The 23,073-nt window shown below is 41.9% G+C and overlaps 2 long non-coding RNA genes across 4 annotated transcripts in view; one reads left to right on the top strand and one right to left on the bottom strand.

Moving 5' to 3' along the window:
* Positions 1-806: 806 nt before the first annotated feature.
* Positions 807-19,729, bottom strand: LOC116445048. The gene is made up of 2 exons (XR_004240635.1): positions 19,491-19,729; positions 807-1,240 (listed from the first exon to the last, which is right to left on the bottom strand). It is a non-coding gene; the product is annotated as an uncharacterized LOC116445048 (long non-coding RNA).
* LOC116445047 overlaps positions 15,131-23,073 on the top strand; it is a 69,152-nt gene continuing 61,209 nt past the window's right edge. The window contains exons 1-2 of one of the 3 annotated variants that reach the window (XR_004240632.1): positions 15,131-15,272; positions 15,517-15,640. This is a non-coding gene — a long non-coding RNA (uncharacterized LOC116445047). Of the gene's footprint in view, positions 15,273-15,309; positions 15,641-23,073 lie in introns of those variants that run through there. The other 2 variants (XR_004240631.1, XR_004240633.1) reach the window with 2 other exon arrangements.

A 23,073-nucleotide genomic window follows, 5' to 3' on the forward strand; every position in this document is an offset into this window, starting at 1 on the left:
GTAGTATAAGGCTGAAATGGAGGACATCAGGGAGGAGGCTGACTGGATGTTGAAGAGTGTTGCTGATGATGCAGTGAGGAGACAACTGAAACAACACAGAAAATGATCACAGGGTGGTCAGGATGGAAGGGACCACAGTGGGACACCTGGTCCAGCCTCTCTGCTCAAGCAGGGCCACCCCAGAGCACATGGCACAGGATTGTGTCCGGATGGTTCTGAAATATCTCAGGGAGGTGACTCCACAGCCTCCCTGGGCAATGTGTCCCAGTGCTCAGTCACTGCACAGCGAAGAAGTTCTTCCTCAGGTTTAGGTGGAACTTCCTGTGGATCAGTTTCTGTCTATTGCCTCGTGTGCTATTGCTGGGCACGACCCAGCAGAGCCTGCTCCATCCTCTGACCCCTCCCTGCAGGCACTGACAGACATCGACAGGGTCCCCTCCCAGCCATCTCTCCTGGAGGCTGAACAGGCCCAGCTCCCTCAGTCCATCCTCATAAGAGATGCTCCAGTCCCTTTATCATCTCTGTTACCCTCCACTGGACCTGCTCCAGGAGCTCCATGTCTCTCCAGGGAACCCAGAGCTGGGCACAGCACTCCAGATGTGCTTCACAGGGCTGAGCAGAGGGGCAGGATCACTCCTTCTGGGAATGCTCTTTCTGATGCACCCCAGGAGAGCATTGGCCTCCAGCACACAGTTAATAATTTGCAAAGAAGCTACTGATGATACATGACAAGGCTAAACCATGGAACAGATCTTTGCCTGATGTAAATCAGCATAGCTCCAGGAAAGTCAAGAGAGGAATTCTAATTTGTGTCACAGCTGGTAGTTTATTCTGTTGAACATGTATTTTACTTCTTTATTTTCCATGCAGGATCAGAGTTACTCATCTGTTCATCTCTGTACTCCAGCCAGGATTCCCTCAGTTTGATAATCCTTCATTTTTGTGTAATATCTTAATCACTTCTGGTGCAATTGCTTAGGATATTGTGGCTATGCAGAGGATTGTAATTTGAAGTGAGAAGCAAAGCAGCTGGAACAGAAGAATTCATAGTGGTGATATTGAATTTTTTACTGTCTTTCATCTCAGATGCTTCATTACTTTGGTGATGGCAATAGAGAATACGGAGTGTGGAGAGTGAGGTTCCATCATGGTGAAATGGCAACCTGTGGTTGGTCAGTCCTTGCCCAGAATGACACCTGCTGGCCCATGGCACCTCCTGAATGCAGAGGGAGTCTGAATCCTGTATTAAAAGTACAAGGCAATACCCATAAAGTATCAGCAGAATTATGACAGAAATAATTGGTTTTGAAATATAATGGGGTGATTTCTCCTAAGGCTTTTTTTTTTTTTTTTTTTTTAATTAAATATATTCCAAGAAATTGCCTCCAGACAGTAGTTACTGTGGGATAAAAATCTCTTTCCATAGTAACTGTTAAATTTATAAAATGCTGCTGGAGTCTCTATAGGGAAGCACATTCAAAGCAGGCACTGGGCAGGTCGTAAAGTGGCTGCTCTCAGACCTTTTAACACAATACAGTTATTTACAGACATTTGTTCCTCTGAGGAAACATTTTAGACCTCAGTCCTCTGATGTCAGACTGGGCTAGTAACATTCGATCTATTACAAGTCTCTGAGGTCTCTTATGACTGGTGCAATAATAGATGTTTCATGTTATGACACAGTATGGTTGAGAAAAATGGCAGAGTACCGAAAATACAGTAGAAAGTTTTGTATTTTTGTGATGTGATGCTAGTGGGACAGGCAAAGGATGGTACTTTAGAGCTTTACGTAGCACAGAAGTGGATATGCCCTGGGACCATGGTTAGACCCAGGGAAGCTATTTTGGATAAATAGTTAACTAAACAAGGTATGCTGAGGTCATTAACGAAAAGCCATCGTTATCGAACCAAAATTATTCACAAATGAGGGTCAAAGATGCAAATATTTCCCTTTTGAGTTGTGCTCTATTTTTAGAGCTCCCAAAATTAAGCTTTAAAGGTGAAAAGAGGCTTTGATTAAATGAAATGTAATTTCAGAAATAAATTCTACATTTCAGATGGAACAGAGCTTTCTATTTGGAGAAAACGGATATTTTTTGTTCTAAGTTACTTTTCCACTTTTTGGCCGAAGAGCTGCATTTCTGTGAAGTCAGAACACTGGGCCAGCCTGTCAGTGCTCCTCACCTCAGATTCCGGCTGATGTGGATGGAAGAGCCCTTCCCCACTCAGGGCTCACCTTCCCGCTGCTCTCCCATGACCCGCTGCTGCTCCAGCGCTTCCAGGGCCTTCCCTGCCGTGCCTCAGCTCTGCCCATCCCTGCTTCTCCCACTGCTGCCGTCCCCGTGTCACCAGGGCCAGGGTGGGGACAGGTCCAGGTGAGCTGGTGGCAGCCGGCGGCGGGGGCAGGAGATGGGAGCTGGGCTGTTTCGAGTTACAGTTTGCAGACGGTTTCCAAAGTGCTCCATCCTCCCTTTAGCTGCTACCGGATTCTCCTGGGAGATTCTGAGAGTGGTGACAGCTCAAGGGCTCTGCCCGCCCTCGGTGGCAGCAGAACTGTGGGACGGGAGCTGGCAGTGCCCGCTCAGCCCTTCGCCTGCTGAGGGGACAAGTGGCCCCAGCTGCCTGCCGAGGGGAGCGGTTCTCCGTGCAGTGTGCCCTCTTTGATCGCACTCTCAGCAATCCTAAAATGCTATTGCACTTCAGCCTAATTTCTGCCGCTGTTTTCCATCTTGATAACATGGCTACAGTGAGTTCTGTGTAAACTGATTATCTGCCCCTCGGGCCGCTCTTTTGTTTGTGCTCTGTAAGCCCTTATGAGAGGCTTTTGTTTCCCACAGATGTTGATTGTGTTGTACTGCATCAGAAGGAAATGATCTCTGCCTCAGCTGAGGCTCACTTTGAACATGCTTTTGCACCGTATCCATACAATGATTGCTCTTGATTTCAGGAGAGGAAAATTAAGATATATAGAGCCAGACACCTTTATGTTCAGCTGTCTGAGCATGAGTGTGTGGTCTAATACTTTTTTGGACTTTCAGTGAAAACAGATTGAACTTCTTTTTACTTTTGCCAGGAAAAGAAATTGCAGGGAAAGAAATCATATCCTGAAGAGCTCTAATTCCTTTGAGGGATCTGAAAAGCAGTATAAATTTCTGGGTGATAGATGGCAGAGGAATACCCAGACAACACTGAATCGTTCAAACAGCTCTACTGCATGATTCCATCACACTCCCACACTCCCCCTCACAAATGAAGCTGGTGACAGTGGTAGATGGCTGGAGAGATAGAACTGACAAAATACAAGGTGGCTGAACCCTGGGGGGTTACAAAAACAGAAATGCAGACTGAACGAAGGGAAGTTTTTAAAGATCTGAAATGCATTTCATTTTCATCAAAAATTCCCATATTTTTTCCAGCTGCTTGCCTAGCAGCGTGGTGTTCTGACAGCAGCTAAACCTTGGAGCGCTTTTCAACCCTATAGAAGAATAATGCAATTTCATGTATTGGTTTGTTTTTCAAATGAAATCACGCCAGGTTGCATGCTGTACCGTCACTTGTTAGCAGGGCAGGGCTGGCCAGGGGGCTGCCGAGCAGCCTGGGTACGTTCTGGTGTCTGGGAGCTCAGCAGCTCCAGTGCTGCCCCTCCTGCCTGGATGTGCTGAGCTCTTCACCAGTGAGTAAACCCGGAGTAACTTACGTCTGTTAGGCCTTGTACAAACCCTAATCCTGCCCCCCTCCAGGAACCAATCTGCCTGTCTCTCCATTAGGAGGAATTTATGCTGCTGTGTTATTAGCTTTCCTCCTCCGTTGCACTTTACTCTGAAGGAATAATAGAGCTCTGTATTATGAAATCTCCTTCCATTATTTATCAAACCAACCACATCCTGGCTTGACTTTGCTTTTTCCCGTTGTAAGTCTTCCAAGCCAGAACTTAATAAATAGCCTCTGCACAAATGCTACTGTATCCAGGGTGGTCTGTATTACTGGAGTGCAGTTCTTTATATACCTTGGTGGATTTGGGATCAGAAATTGAATTGCCAGATTCCTGGATGCATTTTGAAAAAATACATCAACACTAATTAGGTATAAACATAGATAAACTATATTCTTTTTAACTGCGATGCTTTTCTTTTGCATTTTGAATTAAGAATTTTATATTGAAACATAAATAATTATATGGATTAGTAGCTGACTGCAAAACGAGACAAAATAAAAATCCAGGTTGTCTTGAATTTAAGTGTTACAACACTTAGCTTTTTGTCATTGATTGTACAAGCACAGAGTCCAGAACCCAGATTTAGAACACAGACTATAAGATGGTTTCTGCAAGAACTTAAATTGCGGTGGAAGAGATGCTGCAGAATAAGGTTAAGCACATCAGAATAAGGTTAGGCACATCTGAAGAGCATTTCAAGGTAGCAGGAGTGCAGACCAGTCTATGAGCACCTACTTTGAATGAGTTGAAAGAGAGCAGGGATGAAAATTAACTCATTGTCATGGAATCAGAGCCCCAGGAGCCTGGCTCCGTGCACTAGGAGTGCATATTTCTGTGCCATCTGCTGAAGCTTGGTACCTTTGGTCTGTGTTGAAAAATGCACAGAGTGCACTCCTCATAAATTGACTAAAAGTGAAGGTAGTGGAATGATCTTTGATGTAGCAGCTCGGTGGTTTGAGCCTCAGTCTCGGCAGTGAAATAGCAGCAGGTTCCTCTGGAGATAATTCATCCTCCCTCCACCACCTGCTGCAGGAGTGGGAGCAGCGAGGGATGAAGGGGCTGGGGAAGGCACTTTGTGTTACAGCTGCTGGTGCTGTGTCCTCATGGCAAGGCAGGCTCCAAAGACCACAAGTGGAAAAATATATCCTACAGAGAGAGAGTTTGGCACAAGGCATCCCTCAGGACTGAGCAAGTCCCGTGCCTCAGTAGTCTCCAGCTCCCTGTTTATGTGCTCCCTCAAGAAATGGTCGTGTTGGTTTTCTCAAAAAAGGAGAAAGTGCTGGGCATGTTGGGAGACTACAAGTTTAGATACGTGGAGAATTTGAAATTCAAACTGGGAGTTGATTCCTTCCACTGTTACTCAAAAGCTGAGAGGTTTTTCTGGGACCTTCCCTTACCCACCTAAATCATGCAGTTTATTGCTTCATGACACTTTAAAAAGCTGTAAAAGCTGATGCTGGTCTTCAAAGTTGCACTTAATCTCAGAGTACTGGTAAGCATTTAGAATGAAATCTTAAATACTCCAAGTTTGAGGCTTTACTATAAAAATGCTTAAGTAAAATTAAAAACTATTGCTCCTGATGACTTTTCTTTATGGCAGAGCTCACCCTTAAAAAGGTAAAAGTGTACTTGATTTCTGTCAGCGTCTTCAGATTTTCTGGCAGTGAGAGGCAATATGATCAGTACTCAGTTTTCAAATTAGAACCTCTTTTAAGTCATTTATTGATACATTTTTTAATTAATCACTCCATGACTTGTTTTTTTCAGACAGGCTACTTCATTAGGGAGAAGTTTATCAATAGATTACATTTACCAAACCACAGGAGCATTGCATATTGTTGAGGTATTTACAGCTAAGTTCTGCTAGTTAATGGTTTCTTATTTTCTTTACACTGATTTTGTCACATTTTTGGGTTCAGAGTATAAAAATTGACAACGTGAAATGTTAAACTGAGGATTGACTTAATTGAAACTTTTGATTTTCAATGCTTTTGATTTTAGTAATGCAGAAAATATTCCAAATTCAGAGTCTTGGATCTTCTCATCAGAAAGGATATACTTCTCAGTAATACGTTGTCATGTTTTGAAATCTTTTGAGTGCTGAGGGAATATGTACTGAAAATAATCAACTAAACTGGTTTGGGCCTTGCGAAGCCAGTCTGTCATGGAAATGCATTTCAGAGGATGTGGGGATGTTTCACCAACGTGGCAGACAACATTGCTGGTACTGATATGTTCTGCAATCTCTCTGCTGAGTATGAGCTCTTACAGCCAGATTTCATGCTCTGGAGCAAGGATGACAATCCTTTGCATGCTCAGAAGAGGGAAGGATTGAAAGTCAGGGCTAAACTGCACTTTGGCATAACCAGGGAACACAGCTGTGCAGTAGAAAAAGAATGTATAATACGTATAATGTAATAACATGTAATAATGTAAAATGTTCCCTTCTCCATACTCTCATAGATCACTTCTTTTTCTCTGCTGGTGTGTCATGTCGCATCTTTCCTAGGTTTGCTCGGAGTATCCTTTCCCCAGTTATGTGTTATTGAAGCTGATCTAACTTTAGTGAAAAGAATTATTCAGAAGCAAAAGGTTCTCGTTTTGACATGCTTTCTCTCAGCCTCAAAATCTCCATTTTCTGTTGTTCTGGAAACAAAAATACCCTGTCATCTGCAACCACCCAGTGCTGCTCTATGGTGGGTCTGATTTATTCTGCTGCCTTGTGCAGAGCACTGGTGCTGGCAGGTTGTGGCAGTCCAAGTTTGGTGGTGGTGGTGGTGTGGGGAAGCTCAAGAGCCATCTGGTCCTGTGATGATGGCTGTGTGAAGGGCTTAGTGGGTGCAAGGACGTTCTCTGACCAACTAAAATGCATTCAAAGCTATTTGTGGTGCTGTGGAAGCCCTTGATAAAGCCAGACCCAAGATTTTGAGAGAAGGTATTTGTGTGTTGTGCATTATTTACATTTCAGGGTGCATCAAAGTCTCCTGATCTCAGATACAATTGCTGGTAGGGAAAGGATTTCTGGATTACCCATGGCAGAAAATGAGGAATTGCCTGGTGATGGGGGAAGGAAACCACATCCCAAAATTCACTGCAGGCTGTGAGGGCATCTGCTCCGTCCAGCACCGCTGCTCCTGCAGGCAGAGGGGTAAACTCCAGGTCCAAGGCACCCAGGGTAAACTCCAGGCCTAGGGCAAGCCAGAACCTAAAGCACAGAGTGCCATAAACCAGAGTGGCCTGAATGATGATTTCAGTCCATCACCTTGTCGCTATCGATTCGCGTTCGTTGGATCGATGCAGGCAGATTAAATGTGAGAATGAACAAGCAGAGCTACAAGGAATGACCTGCAGAATCTTCCAGCAGTTGAACTCGCTGTACAAGTGCCAGGATTTGATCAAAGCGTGTCTTTGTATGACTGGAGTGTAAGGAAGTTTTAGGATGACTTGAACAGAAGGTCTCATTATTTTTGTTTGAATGTAAATACACGGATTATTTCCTTTAAGAAGGAGAGAATGTTTTGTTCATGCTTTTTTCTGTCTGTGTGCTGGGAGACAGAATATTACATAAATATTGGTCAAAGCAAGCCATTTTTGATCTCTGTACTCCCTTCAAATCCTGGGTGTTTGTCATGAAAACAAAACCAGCTATAAATCTGTTATATTTATTGCTTTGCATAGTTGCAAAGACGACTTCTACTGAAACCCCTTCCTTGATAAGTAATTAAAAATTTACTCACTTGCTCATCCTTTTTGAAAACATCTTTGTAGCTCATTTCCGAATTTAATGAGCCTGACTTCAAACTAATTCAAGATTTAACAGCTACTTTTACTGCTGAGAATTGTCAGCAGCAGCCCTGGACAGACTGTTGACTCGTTCAGCAGGCAGAAAGGCAGAAACTCTGAAAGCAGCCTGTGCAAAACTCTGTGCTCTCTCCAAAGCCATGGCAAGGCAGGACACGAGTCTGCAGCTGGCCCACACCTCTGACTCTGAGGTGTTGCTGACCAGTTGTGTTTAGAACCTGCTGGTTTACACTTACTTCTGAGGTTTCAGCCTTTTGCCTACTAGCGTGTGTCCGTGCCCATGCCTGTAATTTGCTGGAGATTTCCATGGGATTAGTGCACAGGAGAAAAAAAGTAAAAATTAACCACTCTGCCTGTGCCCATCTCGAAAAGTGTGTGGTTTTCCAATGCTTTACAGATGCATGAGTGAATGCATAAACTTCCTGATGCTCAATCTTCCTCTCAGGTTCCCTTGGATGATGTGACATGATGTCTAAACTTCAGTGACAGTGTCTTAAAACTAAAAGGGAACCAAAGAGAATCAGGCAAATGGAAAAGGCAGGATTTTCTCCTGGTTTGGTGAAACTGATGCTGCTTTTTTTGTTTTTTTGAGGAGGGGGGATTTCACCTTTACTGTGCTGTCACTGGCCCCTGTTAATATACTAAACTTTGTGGTGGTGAACATGGCCTGACATGCTGATCACCTCTTCATTTTAAATACCTTTGTACCTGCAGCTGAAACACAGCCTGTAAGTAGATATTGACCTTCATCCAAAAATTAGGCTCTGTTTTATCATCTCTTCGGGTTCCAGCTCCAAGTGTATGTATGGGTAGTTAGATGTGTGAAATGCAAGAACCAGGGACTGTTAAAGCCTGGGGGTAATATTCTGCAGCATTTTAAACCCCAGATATCCCTTGTCAGTGCAGAGAAAGCCCAGTTATGTCATTATTCTTTTCCTCCTTACACAGGCAAGGCTGGCACGGTGTGCTGGAGAAAGTAGCACAGGCTGAACATTTTTCCCGTTCCTGGTTACCCAGTGCTGGAGGCAGGAGGAGATGGGTTTAGGATCTAATGGAATAGAGTTATTCTAATGTGCTTGTGCTCTGAGGGTTGCAAATGTGACAGTAAACTGTAATCCCTTTTCCTCTTTGCTTCTGTATAATAAATTGTGTTTACCAATTTCCCCTTATAGATCTGCACTAAAATTAAATGTAAAAAATTGAATATGCAATTCAACACATATAGGCATGAAGGTCGGTAATATTTGCTCTAATTGTCTCTTTCAAAATGTATTTATTAGTAGGATAGTCATATGTGAAAATATGAGATGAGCTTGAGTGGGGCTTTTTAGAGTTTTGGGATTTGTTGGGGATTTGTTTGTTTGTTTGTTTGTTTGTATTTTGCTTATTTTCTTCTTAGTCTTATATGTGTGGCTCAGAGGGTCTAAACTTAGAGTAAACTTAGTTGATCAAAAACAAATGTACAAGGTTTTGTGTCTGTGCACACACAATGTCCTGACTGTGCTGTGGTTTTCCTGCTGGGATCTGGAAACAAACTCACCAGGACCTTCTTAATCTTTGCTCTACTTCCCCTCTGCTGTCTGTGCCTGGCTGATGTGTCTGAAGGCCTTTCCTATAAGTCAGGCTGGCAGAAACAAAATCTTTGAGAGGCTTTATGGAGTCTTTTGTTCTTCTTTTTGTTCAAAGGAAACTTTGTTTGGTATAGGATTTTAATTTTGTTTCAGGGACTAAAATGATTTTTGTTCTTTCCTTAATAAAAGAGGGTTTCCTCAAGTGATACAGTGATGTCAAAAGTATTTTAACAGCTAAACCCAAATACTGAGATGCCATAATTTATACAGCAGTAAAATAAGAGTCCCTTTTGTAAATGTGTGTTTGTTTTCCTTGGTACAGCCTTTCCTTGTACAGACCCCAGAAGTTCCACAATCGCCTTTGTCAAAAAATCACTGAATTGTTTCTGACTGGAAATAAATGTTTGTCTTAAGTAAATCATAAAGTGGGTAGCTGTAGGATTTCTTCCAGGCAATTTGCTTCCATTATATATAGAAGAAACATGCTAATTTGTATTTTTTCTATGAAGATGTAGAGTAGACTTGCAGCAGTCAGACTGTTTGTTCACAATATGATTCCCGCTTGCATTCCTGCTGCTAAAGAGCCGGCTGAAGGGGAAAGCTGAGGCTCATGGACAGGAGGCTTCAGCCAGCAGAAACAGCCTCTCTTAATTCTCCCAAAAATGCTGTTTGAAGCATGATGGATTTACTGTCTTTGCTGTCATCAGTGTCAGACATGTCTCACAAAATACAGCTCTTGCAGAGCACACCAGCAATGGCACAGGGAAGAGTTCCCCCCAGAAGAGGTTGTGTGATTTAAAGCTCAAGCTGAACTCACTCCGTGGCTGCAAATGCTCTCTTAGCTGAAGATGCTGCCTGTGGGAGGGAAAATGGGCACTGCCTTGGCTGGGTTTTCTGGCAGCCACCCCTGCCCCAGTGCCTTTGCCACGTCCTTCAGTCCCCTGCAGGCCTGGTGGCTGTGCTGGATGCTGGGCTGATGAACTTCTCGAGAATGCTCTGGCGCCGTGAGTTGTTTGGCAGTTTGTAATCAGGGCAATTTAAAGATTCAAATCTTTAATCAGAAGGAAAGAACCCTTCAGAAGAGGCATCTTAAGTGAAAAAGAACTTTTGGGTCATGATTTATTATCTACTTTGTGCCAAGATAATCTGACAAATTAGAACTGAAAGTGTAGTTGGGTATTACTTCAATTTTTAGATTTTTTTTCTTCCCAGAAACAAAAATGCACTATCTGTTCCATGCTCTGAAAAAACACAAATACAGAGTGGTCTGGGTGGTAATAAAAAGCCTGAAAATTATATTTTGCCAGATGCCTTGTCTCTTTGGGGCTTTCCCTCCAGTCCAGACCCTCATGGGTTCGTTAAAAGGAAATTTCCTTGTGTGAACCTAACAGAATTTCCTGAGTCCAGCTGATACAGTCTTTACACACAATATTCCCCCTCAAACTAGATGAATTCCAGCAAGACAATTGAGTATTTATTGTGTTCCTGCTCTTGAAATCAAGTGGGCTGTTTTTAATCAAGTTTCATGTTGAATCTATTAATTCTACAATTATCTCATCAGGAACATTTCCAATAGGCTCTGACAGAAAGACCAACAATCTACAGAGATCAAAGAAAATCATATAAATTACCTTTTTAAACTATGAGCTGGAAGGACAGTAAGCTCTGCATTACTGACATAACTAATCTCCAAACCTCACAAAATTTGCCTCATTCTGGATGAGTAACAGATTTTGGTAGGTTTTTGGTTTTTTTGTTTGGGTTTTAGTAAATAAATGAGTAGAACATTGCCTGGTTTTCCTTAGCATCAAGGGAATTTTAGTTTCACTTTATTTTCATGTATTGTTTGCTACTGCCTTTACAAATAATGTAGCAAACAAATATATTTTGGGGTTTTGGAGCTCTTATTCCAAGAGTTCTCTTGTATTTGAGCGTCCTCCTTCAGACTTTCCAAATGGGAATGAAGAATATCTGAACTATACCACAATAGTGACCCGTTCAAACCCAAAAACAAACAAACAAACAAACAAACAGACACCAGAAAAAGAACCTCGGCACTGTGTCACTGCAGTGCGCTCTAACCATTATCTTCTTCTCTTTTTCCTTGACAGAGTATGGAAAAAAATCACCCATCTTCAACAGAAGGCAGAGTCACAAATCATCTGTTCTTCCTCCATTTTCTCCCTTGCAGTTCTTAGCAGAATTTGAAGAAACCTTATTTCTGAACTAAAGCAAATTCACTGACCAAAAATGTCAATGCACCTTCCATCGATGGATTTAAACAGTGAAATTATGCAGAGATTTCCCAGTGTGTAAATACCCAAATTAGTAAATGCTAGAAATGCCAGCAATAATGCCAGTTCTTGTCCTATTTGCTTTCTATATTTGAAATCCTGTATAACCTTTGCTGAAACCTTTCAGAAAATTGAAGTAATCTGAGTTTAGCTTCCTTTGTCTCAGGGGTTGTTCAGCATGTGTTTTCCTCTGCTCTTCCAGCCTTCAGAAACTGGTTCGTTTAGCATTTGACAAAAGTCTGGAGGTATGATCCAAATCCTTTTGGTTCATATAAGATTTTAATTTCAGCTCAGCTATTCAGTTTACGCTATATTTATTCATAAAGAGAAGTAACAACCCAAAACAGATGGCTCCTACTTTATAGTAGTGTTGTTATTTTCCTAGAGGGACACCCTCCTTTCGCCTTTCTCCGGGTAGACGTGGGTTGAATTAAGTCAAGAATCCAGGAGTTCTATTCTTTGGTCTTGAAGTGGTTTTCCTTGAAGTTGTGCGTTTGTAAATTGGATGAATATGTCCCTATTCCATTAGAAAAGAAGCAGACAATAGTGATCATAAGGGATCATAAATATATCTGCTTTTTATATTAATTTTGTTCAAATCTTAGCTAGATTAAGGTTATAATTTTTATTAAAAGTATAGATAATTTAAAATATAATAGTTTTTGACATTGGTTGTATGATCTGATATTCTCTTTCAAATTTTCATAGGAAACTCCCTTTTTTATTTTAATTTTTATTACACTATGTCCTCAGTTGCCTTCCATATGGTAATGGAATAACACAGTGAATTTAAATAATGGTCCTCTGCTAGAAGAATGAGTTAATATGTCCAGCAGACAACTTCTCAGTGTCCCTGCAATATTTTAAGGAGAAAACCATGAAACAGTACCTGCACTGATCTTTCTTTCTCAAGCTTTCACATCCAGTTGTTGCGTTTTTTTCCAGAGCACCTGCTCCTTCAGCTCCTTCATTAGGTTTTTTTTTTTAAATCCCTTGTACATGTGAGAAAAAACAACTGTTTGTTTCAGGTTTCTTTCATTTTAACCTGGAATTTAAAAGCGTATTTCCTGTTCCTTCACTTTATCAGTAGAGAATAAAACTGTGGGATATCAAAACTTGAGAATATTTCTGTTGCAGTTATTGTCTAAGGATCCAGGAGCAGGGAGGGCTGTAGGGATGGGTCAGATTTATGGCTGGACTTGAGGATTTGAAGGTCTTTTCCAAGCTAAGTGGTTTTATGATAGGTAGTTTATTTTATTACACCACCTGGCATGGTTAGAAAGTGCATTGAAGCTGTGGGGCTTTTTAACTTTCTATCACATCTGAAAAGGAAGAAGGGTCTCCAAAACAGAGCAGCTCTGAGACACTACAGCAGGAAAAAATCCCTCATGTATGAGGGATTATTAAGCCTCTAAGTATGGTGACCAAGCCTGCTGAAGTTTTACTGCTCTTTAAATTTAGCATGGTCGCTTTTTGGAAAGTGTGATAATTAAGCAGATATGGCTCCTCTGCATCTTTTTATTATTCTAAGGCAATGCAGTGACAAGCCACCTCTAGTTTAATGGGAGAGCTTAATTTTAAAGAGCATAAGACATTGAAAGCAAAAATATGTACTTTATACTTCATCAAATTTTCCAGCTTAATTTCTCCTCTGTCCTTTTTATAATGTAGCTTTAACAGTAATAATAAAAAGTGAAGGCAGGCACATAGTCTACAGATATAAAAGAAGAAATTGCTACCAAAATTTAGTCTATGCACTGACTTTATAGCATAAATTTGAGGAAAACATAAACATTATAATTCTGTTTTTCCACTTTAGGGCTGTTTCATTGTCTAACTCCACAACTGAGAGTATTTGTTTCATTATAATCACCTGATTATTAACGACACAGTCATTGAGCAATTGAATTGCCAAATTAATAACTCCCACTATATAAAATTGCTATAATGAACACTTATCTTCTTGAACATTACAAGCAGGCTGGCCTTAATTTTCTATCCTTTTTTTTTCTTTTTTACTTATGATTACAATGTCATTGGAATATAAAACCTTTAATTGGAGAAAAAGAATAAGATTAATATTAATATCACCATCAGGAATAGTCAATAAATCAGTGTTTTCTGTCAAGAAGTCTGTAAAGACATTAGCACACTTCACCCTCGCACATCTGTGCGAATGCACTGTGTGGCACCACTCTTCCCTCCAAGTTCTTTCCCAAGTTTGTTGTTCTGGATAATGACACTCCTCTGAAAAGTGTATTTTCCTTCCAGCTCTGTGTTTGTGCAGTGCCTAAATTAAAACCCCTCCTGCTCTGGCTTGGAGATAATACTTTATTCAGTAAAAACGATGTGTATGAACTGGAGAGAAGGGACAACTTGCTGCTAAGCCCCCAGGCTCGTGTGGAACTTAGGGAGGAGGTTCAAAGGGTGATCTCAGGGGCTCTGCAGAACTGCTCAGTGCAGTGGGAGGCTGCTGTGTCCCTACCTTCACTTTCAAAAGGCTGATTTACAAATTGCTGCTCTCTGAAACCTTCCTGTTAACACCGCACATAGATGGAGCTGCTGCTATTTACCCAATACATTGTCTTATAAATAATAATAATAAAATTATGGAGAGCTTATGTGGAGATTAAATGTGTTTCCCCACAGCAATATGAATATTGACTCTGGAAGGCTCTTCCTGCCAGAGCAGAAACATGCAATTTTGTTACAGCCTCAGAGGTAAATACTGGTATTTGAACAGTGCTCAGAAGGAATAATGAAGTGTTTTAGTAGCTCCGTGCTTCATTTATGTAGGTTCAACAATTTCTGTGAGTTCTGATCATGGAGAGAAAAGCTTCAGAAAATATCCAGTGTTTAAAATGTGGGATTCCTACTGCACTGATTTTGTGATAGGCTTCCATTTATATGGGATTCTTTCACATGAGTTTGAATTCTTGTTAAAATTTGACTGATATAAATTCTGCTGTCTTAAGTATGTGTCAAAAAATGACAGGTAACATTATGCTGGTGGAATCTGGATCTCTCTAAGGGGAAAAACAATCCCCAAAATGCTTTCCTTCCTCCACCTAGAGGGAGCACATTGGGAAGCAAAGCAGAAAGAGTGAGTGGAAGGGGCATTACTAAAGGAGACAGGAGTTTCATTATTGCATTATGTGCCAGTTTGGCCAAATTTAGAAATATATCCTCTGAGAGAAGGCAGGTTACAAACCACTCCTCCCCCACCAGGTTCAGGAAAAAACCTTTTGCCTTGAAGTAAAGTGAAAGAGATAAAAACTATTTATTCAACAAACACATGGGAAAAGGATAATAATGCTAAATAATAAAATCTTTCGCTGTGGAGAAAAACCTGGGAAAAATGTCAGAGTCCTCCCTTTGGTCTCCTCAGAGCTGGGGCTTGGCCCAGGGCCAGGCCCTCTGTGCCTGGTGGAAAGTCCTCCTGATGTACTCTGGTGTTGAAACTGTCCAGCAGAGAAGAAGGGAAAAAACCGGAGTTCCAGGAAAACAAAGGGCAATTCTCTGGAGGAAAAGGAGCTGAAAAACTGGCTGAAAGCTGGCTGGAAAGAAAGCAAGCAGGGTGCTTCCCTCCGCAGCTGAACGCAGAGAGCCGTCTCTATCTCTGTGTGACCTTGAACAAGCTGCAAACTGCTTTGAAGAAGTTTTGCTCAGTTCCCCCCCCCCCCCCCCCCCCCGGCTCAGTTTAAAGGCATAGAAAGGCACAAAATTAATTCCTGGGCATAGGGCAGCGATAGGGGATACACATCATAAAGTCACCCCAAGACATATTGCACTAAACATATGTAACAATCTCATGTATGTAACTAAATCTGGTCCAGGAAAATACACCACACGACTTGGAAGACAGAAGAACAGGTTGTCCTGATTTACAGTGTAAGATCCTGATGTTTTAGGGGTGCTTTCACCCTCCAGTCAGACACAGAAACCACAGGGAATGGGACGGGGTGGCTCATGGAATAAAGTAGAACACGGTCAAAGGCAAGAAAAGGTTAAATGTGAGGAGAGCAGAAGAAAAGAACCAGTGAGGAGCTGGGCAGAGGGCTGCAGGCACAGAGGCTGGTGCAAAAGGGCATCTCTGGTGGCTCTGTGACCTTTGGCAAAACATTTCTCATTCCAGGGCTGCTTCAGCTACAGCGGGGGATTTTGGAATGTGAATTAGCTGATTTCAGAAGGTGATCTGTTTCATGCCTAGACATCCTGTGTTTCCTGGCTCACTGTTCACACAGCCTGTGTCTTCTAAGGTAGGTAACTTGTGGTGTCTGGTGAGGGGGGGATGAATGGGGGTCTGAAAGCTTTCAGCAACAAGAGAGAAAATACTGCTGAGTGAAAGAGCTTTGTGTGGCCCTTATTCCCTGATGTAGGACCAGGAGCATGTACCTGGCTTTGAGACCCCATGTGTACTGGGGGTTCATCCTTGTGTGAAAGGTGTGTGTTAACAGTGTCAGACCTCAGGTACTGGCTCAGGATATGGGATCTGAGGGAAATAGGTGTTTGTCAGGGTGTCAGCAGCTGAAGAGTGTCTGAAAAAGAAAAGTTTTGTGATTTTTTCTGATTAAAAGGCACCGATATGAAAGAGCTTGTACAAGGAGCCTCTCTTGTGTTCTCAAACAGCACCTCTGTTCTATACACCCATACTGAGATCAGAATTTGATTCTGAAACTCATTCTGCAAGGTGATGTGTAGGAGGAAAGGGAGAGTGATCCCAGACAGATAATAAATACAGGAGAATTATGTCAAATACTGTTTCAGAAGTGTTGCAGATGGAAAATTACATCACAATATATTACACTGAGTTGCAGTGGAATCAATGTCTGTTGGCTGGAGCTCTGGGTGTCACAGTGCCCTGCTTAAAGCTGACCTCCAGCCAGCAGCTTAAAAATCAGGCCAGGAGCCACGGTGACCACTGTTTTTTGAGAGTAGTTTTTTCTCTCCAGATTGAGGGTTTCAAAAAACAAAATGTGTGTGCAAATGCATAGCATCTCTGTTGTTGTTCCCCTTTCCTTGAACTCTGTTATTTTCAGTATTTTCAGAATATTTTTCAGTTGTTGTGTCTTCAACTTTTCCTTATTCTGTTATTTCAGGAATAACGCCCCCCCTCCCCCAAACCTACTTGTTTACCATCTGTACTCAGCTACTGAGAAACAAACAGAAGCTTCCATTGCTAATCCCTGTTTAGAATTATTTTTCTGTAGCCCCTTCAAAAGCTTTCTGGGGTCATTAATGCTCAGCCACATTGCATTTCAAATCAAAGAGCCCTTTGTCTATGGGTGGGTGGAAGAGGGCTGCTTCAGTCAGGGTGCTGCTGAAGATGTGGGGGCTCTCCTAGAGGCAGGTCTGACTGATACAGGAGTTGGTTAAATCCTATTAGAATCATTAGAATAAAACTACCGTTTGTTCCAGTGTGGCATTTCCATCCTTTATAAAACTTCACTGGGCTGAAATTTTGCTGGATTCTAAAGTGCTGTGCATCCTCCTGAGGGCACGATTTGCCCTGATAACTGATGTGGATACTGCTCCTGTATTTAAATATTCAGTATGCAAACGTTTGTGCGGGCATCATGAAAACTTTCTGTGTACTTCAAACTGGAAGCAGAAACGAAATCATGCACTTGATTTACAGAGAGAAAGGAAAAAAACCAAACCCACAACACGCCCTGCAGCAATGGAATGAGAATATTTTAAGAGCCTTAGGCCCTGCAGGGGATTATAACTAGGGAGCACAGTTCTTTTTTCCCTCCTCTGATCCACAGCTGCTCTGCTGCAGCAGGTTTCCCTATCCAGCAGCCTCCCTGTGGGGATCTGATCCCTCTTCTGCCTCCCAAAGTGGGGCATGCAAGGCACCAGGAGAATAAGCTGGATAAAAGGGCTGGATGAGTGACTGGGTGTTGCGAGAGGAGTGTGAACTGTCTTGACTCCAAAAATGCCTCTGTTTTGTGCAATCCTGCCTGTGGCACTCGTAAGGCCGACACCTGCGTATGTTGAACCCATTCTAGGCAAGGCAGACAGTTGGATTTCCAACAAATATTTTTTTTCCAGAACACATTGTTTCCTGCTGCTTTATGAGCTGAGGGATGCAGTATCTTCACAGTCAAGTAAAATTTAACTTGTGATGTGTGCACAGCACACCATGATTTTTGGAGGGAGAGTTACCTGTGTCTCCTATGTTGACTATGGAAGGCATAATATTTAACACTGTCTTCAAAACCATCAGCAAGCACCTCCTGAACCTGCCTTACACAACATTGCAACATACTTTTTCAAAGCAAATCAACCTCTGAAAGTGTTGGTAATGCCAGAATTCTGGTTGCTCGTGCCGCAGCAGAGAGATTTCCACCTCCGCGTTCTCAGTTTGGCAGGAAAAGTATTCCCTAATTTGCTTGGTGTGATGAAAGCCGCCTCATCTGTTCTCCAGCCTTCTGAAACCAGTGTCTGTTAAAAGGCAAGGAGTATTACGGGGCTTGAGATTTGGTGGTGACATGGGCCTGTTGGTTTGAAATGATTTTTCATTTATGCAGCTGTAATTATTGTTGGTTAGTGTAATAATTGCTGATGATGGTCAGTATTTGTCTGGTACCAGCATTTCACAAATGCTGTGACAAATGGCAATGGTGAGAGGACACCACTTTGTTCCTCACGAGTCCAGCCTCATGAGTCACATCCTGGGAGGTCCTGTAACATACAGATCATGTCACTGATGTTAGACTGAACAAATATGGATTTGCTGCACCCCCATAGTGATAAGGGCAGCTAAAATCCCTGGCTGCTTTAAATTGCACCTCATTTCTACCAGGGATGGAGAATTTAATGAAATTGTTAAGCAGATGAAGCATTATAGAGATCCTTTTAGACAAAATGAATGGCTTTAGCTAATACTGTTCTTCTGAGATGGAAGGGAGCAAGTGTATCAAAAAGCATCATGTTTAATCTCATCATTTTCCTCTACTACAGGCTTTCATGAGTTATTAGGTGAAGCTATTTGGATGGAAAACATGTACATAACAGATGAGTATTTCACTCAAGTATGTTATTTAGTTTTTGAGAGGCACTGTTACTTATGATCCTGACCAAAATGATGGATGCACTCAAAGGGGTTAAGCTGAAGCCACTGCTGTATGAATCACCTACCAAAATCCAATTGCGTCGGAAGTGGGGGAAATGTGTAGAATGTGAGGATTCCTGTGTACTTGAAAATATGAAAATAATTATCTGAGCATGTTTTTGTGCAACACTGCAGGAGCCGTTTCCCTGTTAGAGAGAAAGCACAACTTCCTTGGAACACCTGGGGAAACATGACAGAGTAGCTGGGTATTTTTTGACAGCTACAGAATCCACCTTTTTGGATTTGGCAAATGTGCAATTTCTGCTGCTATTACACCAGAGCTGGCAGGACAGTGCCTCAGCCTAGCAGGGCCTGCAGCTGCGTCTCCCACCGGTGACAAAGAGGAGCTGGTGGCTTGTGGCACTGCAGGATGAATGTGACTGCACGGGGGACAGGGGGAACATGGCTCAGCTGAGCTCAGCACGTGTAGCTGTGGCAGGGCTCACCAGCCCTGCCTGCACCGTGATGGATGCAGCTGATTAAGACAAGTCATTAGGAGTGGCTGCCGTGTTTGATTAATTCAATAATAGGCTGAACAAAACGTATGGGAGTGTGTGAGTGGAGATACAGACTCTGACACCGGCTGTATACAGATACTCTGGCTTTGACAGCCTGAAATCTATTAATGCTTTAATTAAAATGATCTGTGGAGCAGATGAGGAATACATCAGGACCACTCTCACAGGAAAAACAGCACCAGAATGTATATAAAGCAGCTGTGGTTCAGTTTCTGTTATTTTCCAATGCTCTTTTTATGCTCTTATATGGATATGAAAATAAAATATTTACAACTTTGTATATTCCCTTTACCATAATCCTTCCCTTCTTCCCCCCTGCCCTCACAGCACCTGAATTCTTTGAAAAAGGAGGAAATTTTGATTCAAGTGATGGAAAGCAAAGTAGATGAACCCACTGCTGCCTGGATATGCCAGGAGGCAAATGGATAGAATCAAGTTTTATCTAGGATTTAAGACACCAAAAGAATAACTTACCTGCCTTTTTTGTGGTAGAACTCTGAGCTACTCCTCCAGTGCTTCACCATTACCTTTTCCAGGGTTTTACTGTCTCCATGTTGATACTGTTTTGTGAAAAGAATTCTCCCTTCTCCCAACTCTTTTTCTAGTAATGTGTAAGTTGCAGTTCTCCTTTTAAAGCACTCAAGCTTTGCACTTGAACCTGCGTTGCATTTGAAGAGCCCAAGATTTATTCTCTCCTTGTTAAAGCCCTTTCCCCTCCGATCACGTCACTGGCTGGGTTAAAAGCTCTTCTCTGGTATAAAAGCTAATTTTGTTTCATTGGTGACGACAAGAACCATATTTACAGTGGTTTGATTATTGCATGACATCATTCTAGGACAGATTAAAAATACATCCTGACATAGATGTGGGTTGATGTCAGACAGGGGAGCTCTGAGCCACGGAGTGGGTGGCCTGAAAAGTTGACTTTTCATTATGGTTCCATCATCTAAAAGCAGAACATCTCCACCACCTCCTTCTGCAGACTCTCACCTCTCCAGTGCTTCCTAGGATGGACGAGTTCCTTCTTTCCACTTCACATTTTCTTTGGAATGGCTGATTTTGTAGTATTTTATCGTTAAATTATTCATGTTTGCTCACAATTTAACGTTTGCAATATATACAGGGTCAAAATATAGACTGGCAGAGCTGGCAAAAGACAGAAATGGGTGTAATGTATCAGTTCTCTAATTCTTAGTGGAATCATGGAATGGCTTGGATCAGAAGGGACCATAAAATTCACCTTGTTCCACCCATCCTGCCATGGGCAGGGACATGTTCCACTAGCCCAGGTTGCTTAAAGCAGTATCAGCTCACGTGGAGTAGCAGCCCTCTCCTGGTTTTATTCTTAGGGAAAAGCAGAGTATTTTAGAGAATTTCTGTTTATTTTTAATGAAGAAGATCCAGTTTTTGCACTTTGTAGCTCTGGGAAGTGAGACAAGCATAAACATTTTAACCAAAGGAGAAGAAAAAAAGTATTTTGGTTGCCCTAGGGGGATCCAAATGAAAGTAGAGTTTTTGAAAGGCAAAAAAAGCTGTACCTGATCCACCTGGGAATTACATATCAGGATTCACGGGGTTTTACATAGTTCCTCCTTGTATAATTTGGTTGCATGGGGGTTTCGTGGGTCCAATACCTTCGATTTACAACTCATATAAAAGTTATGTGATTTTTTTTTTTAAAGAATGCTGTAGAACAGATTGATCTTTGCTGGTCTTCCACTGGAGTCAGTGGAGTTATGCCATGAGGCCAAAACTTTCTTTTACCTCATTGTGATGTTAAAGTTAAGGATGCTTTAAACTGTCAAACAAACAAAAAACCAACCAACCAACCAAAAAGCCCCCAAAGAAGAACAACAAAAAAATCAGGTGTCCAACCTTGACAACAAAATGTCCTGGGGCAGGAGGAGAAGGGGAATAAAGGAGATGAACAATGAGATCTCCTGGCTCTCATCTTCTCTTGGAAAAATGTTAAAGAAATGACCCCTTTCCCCCCAGGAAACCCTGGATACAAGTAAAGGGTATATTATGGAAACTCTTTTTGTAGCCACCAAAACTGGTCGTGGTATAGAAGCAGATTATGGGAAGGATTGGCACTTTTGTTGTGCTTCTGTGTAAAATGAAGCCATCCCTGTATGAAGTGTGTACACAATGTAATGAAACCAAAGGATCTCTAGAAAAATAAAATCAAGTGATTTGTGAGTAACAGCTTGGTTTTTAAAAATTTTTGAAAAATATCTGAGTCATCCTCAGTTTTGCCTGTCAAATCACTTGTGCAAGGAGATATTAAAATGATATTTATTATGCATTTGCTCTGTTTTCTCCAGCCGTTTGTTTTGTCACTTCTTTGGCTTTTGTAACACTTTTTGCCTTTTGTTGCTTGTTTCCAACTTTATGGCCAACTGAAACATTAGATTATTGCTGTGGGGGTCCAGCACAGATGGTTCAAATCCTGGGCTCAGCACATGGCTCCAGAGAGGGCTGGGATGAGGGAGTCTAGCTCTTTGCTAAGCCACTCCATGGTAGCTTCTCCCTCCTCCATCTGGACGTCTGTAGTAGCCCCAGCCCTTTTCCTCAGTCCTGGGGAAGCTGAGCCTCCTCCATGTGTTCTGTCCTTGGATTTCCTGCCTCTTTGCTTATGCCAGTACAACATGCAGTTCTTTGCCTTCCTCCTACAAAAGGACTTGCTTGGTTCTGATGAGAGCCACCACTTCAAGGGAGGGGAAGGGTATTTCTGCATGTTTTACCTCCAAATGATTGTGAACAAAGCTTGCAGGACCAACTCTCTGCACTTAGAAACCCCCTTTTCTAGCACATACAAGGCAAAGTCCATTCAATGTTGCAGCAAGAGCTTTGCACGGGGCACTTGTGTTTCATAAAAACCACTGAAGTGGATTTTAGATAAACAAAACAAACCCCTCCCATGCTTCCATTTAAAAATCACGAGATTCACACTGGTTTTTTTGTACTGGAAAGGTTGTTTATTTTGTGAGGCAAGCTGCTGAGATAAAGTCCTGTTGAGGAGGGGAGGAAAAATGTTTGGGGTTTTTTTGCTGCAATTTTGCCTGCTGTTCTCAGTTATTATCTGGAAAGTTGTGAAATTCAGTTAAACCATTTTAGTCATCTCTTGGCTGCGGGAAATGTGTAACGGAGAGTTGAGGAATTATGAAATTGTTGAAAAGTTAAGTATCAGCCATGTGAATGTTATGTTTCTGTACAATTTCTGCTGACTTTTTTGCAGCCAGACATACTCTCAGTTTTATAGGGCTTCCAGAGAGATTGATTAACATTGATTTCTTTAAATACTGAAACCAAAAACAACGAGAGGATCCTCAAGAGTTTCTGAAAGAGCAAAGAAGGTCCAAGAAATGGTCTTTATTTCCTCTTAGACACTGAAATCTTGCTGAAGTCACCGGGCAGTTTGGCTTTCATAGACTTATGGAGGAAAAGTACTGAACTAAGTTACAAGCATTAACCTAAGTGTGGCCTGAGAAAACACCAAAATTACTTTGAAAGCACCCAGCCTTTATTTTTCTTGGTATGATTTTGTAGAAAATATTTTTCCAGTTCTGAACCATCATGTTCTTTATTCTAAAAGGGCTTTTTGGAGGACAGGGTAGGTGTAGGCTCTTCTGCCCTCTGTGTGGCTGTAGTTGTAAAATGCCAACACATGGCACCACCAGCCAGTGAGCTGTTTGGAAAAAAATATCCAGAAATAATCTCTGTCAGGAAAATAAAACAAAGCAAATGACAGCTGTGTATAACAATATAATGCCTCAGAATTTAATGATGAGGTAAAACTCCTCCCTGTTCCTGTCCTTGCGTTGTTCATTGCCATTGTTATTACAAATGCTGGAGTAGATGGAGCAAACAGCTCTGGGTTTTTGTTAATATGGAAGTTATATTTTGCATTTTTATGATTCTTCCTCTGCATGATGGGTGCTCTCTACCATGTGTTGTTGAAGCCATAGCAAAGTGTCCTGTGGAAATATCAGTTCAAGACTATTTGTACCTCCCCAGTTTGTCTCTGCTCCAGGGCAGTAACATGCAGCCCCTCTAT

The sequence above is a fragment of the Corvus moneduloides genome, chromosome 6 (assembly GCF_009650955.1).
Source record: "Corvus moneduloides isolate bCorMon1 chromosome 6, bCorMon1.pri, whole genome shotgun sequence".
NCBI classification, from domain to species: domain Eukaryota; kingdom Metazoa; phylum Chordata; class Aves; order Passeriformes; family Corvidae; genus Corvus; species Corvus moneduloides.